The 2,330-nt window shown below is 38.2% G+C and overlaps 1 protein-coding gene across 1 annotated transcript in view; it reads left to right on the top strand.

The window, feature by feature from the left end:
• PTPRN2 (protein tyrosine phosphatase, receptor type N2) overlaps nt 1–2,330 on the top strand; it is a 269,989-nt gene that overhangs the window by 170,536 nt on the left and 97,123 nt on the right. The gene's annotated exons all lie outside the window — the stretch shown is intronic.

Genomic DNA, 2,330 nt, shown 5'->3' with positions numbered 1-2,330 from the left:
AATAATAGTAATAACAAGGCTTCGAGGCTTTTCTTGTCCTTACAGGAATTGTAATTTCCAAGTTTGAAAAAGAAAGCCTAGAGATCTCTACATATTTGTTAGCTGAGACTCCGAGCACAGACTCCTTTTGCAGTATGACTTCTGTTGTTAGGAAAATGGTCCGTGCGATCGTGTTTCATAAGAGAATCCCCGCTTTTGGAGTTCAGAAATCCTAGATCAATCTGAACGTGAGCCAACATGAGAACCAGTAATAAAAGCTGAGTTATGTTGGTAATTTAAAAAAAAAAAAAACTTCTCTATTTTATTTCAAATAAAGCATTCACAATTTTCTGGACATAAAGTAAAATATTCGAACCAATAATTTTACTATGTCTCAGTTCCTCTCAATTTTAAAGTGAGGGAAACAATTTTATTGCAGTATCTTAAAGTTGCTAATAGAAGAAACGCAGCCAAACTTCATCCTAAAGAACGTCTCCAGGTTGTCTCTCGTGCGGTGAATTCCGCCAGTGTGCAGGGGTGCGTGGCAAGGAAGCTCCCAAAAGCAGGTGCCCCGCGATGGCTAAGGACTGGTCATCAGTTTCCAAAGCTCTTCCAAACAGTGTCCTTAAAAATCCAGGTGTTTACTCACAATGAGTGAATTTCAGGTTAGAGTCATTTCTACAGACCTGTGCAAGTGTCTTCTTTTTAAAATTATCTCGATGCCAATTACTATGTTGCTCTAGGAGGCTGGCCAGTTAAAACATCTTGCTTTTTAAAATTCACTCGGTGACATAAAATGTTAATTTCTCTAACATTATAGAGGCATGAAAATATGACACACACATACCCGTAATATTCAAAGGGATCTAATTTCATTTATACAATTTAAAGTCGTTTTAAAGGGATTTACAAATCAAAAGTACTTTTTAATCAAAAGTATTTTCAATATAATGTATGTGCCATTATTATAAATTATATTGTTTTGTTTTTAAAACAAAATTGGTTTAGATGCTCTGAAATCAAACAACCGTTTTTGTCATTTTCTATGACTATATCATTTAAAATTCCTGAAATTGGTGTTGTTTTGCTTTAAAGCAATCATGCTTCCCTTGACGGTCTTCTCTATTTTGTTTTAAAAATACTTTCTCTTTGATAATTTAGTACATTGGAGGTTTATTCTAATCACTTAAATATGTGATCTTTAACAGTTTGGTGTTTCCTAAATTGAAAATGAGTTTCTTAACACATTAGGTTTTACACATAACAAATGTGAACTACACTTTTAAGGAAGTATTAGCAGGATCAATGAATCATTTTAAGTAGTTCGTATTATTTAGATATTTCCTAAGTCTTGGGGAATTTTACGTAGGCTCCATTTTTTATTCATTAGCCAAACAATCCTGACCTCTCTCTGACTGACATTCTAATTTATCACATGGAAATGGTCCCCATCAACCTGCCTTTGCAAAGGGTTTTGCGTCATCTTTAAAAGTTTTCTCTGAAACGTCATTGAAATCATAAACCGAAATTTATTATCAAATGAAGTCCAAGCTCTCACGACAAAAAGGAAGACTAACATCATCATTCATTCCTCGAGATATTAGCTAAATCTAGTTTTACGTTACTGCCAGGATGCTTTTCCAAAGTATTTTCAATAATTAAAAGATAACATTTTTCATGCCCAGGAAATAAGAAAGAATTTCAAAATACAGAAAAAATAGAATGAAAACCTGGTGGATGAGTTTATCAGTTTATGAAACAGTGGACTAAAAGGATCAGCCGCTAAAATAGAACTATGTTCTTCTAAGCCCTGAGAGCAGCAGCCAGGCTGGAGGCCAGCAGGACCTTGGGGGAGGGGCCGGTGGCCGGGAAGGGACAAGTAAAAGGAGGAGTCACTGGCTCCGCAAAGACCCTACTGTGCGGCATGCACCCAGGTGTCCTGGGAAAACATAGTCGCCCACTTCTGAATGTCCCCATATGAGGTTAAGGCCCATGGAGCTGTTTAAAAAGTGACCAAAATCGAACTTAAATTGTGTCGCCTGCTTACCAATCCTTCCTGCAGGCTCTAGAAAGGCAGGTAGGCCATTAAGCTCAGATGAAATCGGGAATGTGCTGCTTTGATGTTGAAAGTGAGAAACCCTAAGATCAACTGAAAAACTAGCTAAATAAAGTAAATTTATTTATTCATGTCAGGTTTGTAAGTGAAAGGAAACAGCCCGTCTGGCCTGGATGGCACACCTGTTCTGTGTGCTCCAGCTTCCTGTGGGGTCGCCGGCCTTCTGGACGCCTCAGGACTCTGGATGACGCGACCAGAGTCCTTCTCGTGCGTTCGCGGAGCCGCGTGGAGTCCG

This window comes from Pteropus vampyrus, unplaced genomic scaffold (genome assembly GCF_000151845.1).
Source record: "Pteropus vampyrus isolate Shadow unplaced genomic scaffold, Pvam_2.0 Scaffold396, whole genome shotgun sequence".
NCBI classification, from domain to species: Eukaryota; Metazoa; Chordata; class Mammalia; order Chiroptera; family Pteropodidae; genus Pteropus; species Pteropus vampyrus.
Note: the sequence above shows the minus strand (reverse complement) of the source record. Positions and strands in the feature narration are given on the sequence as shown.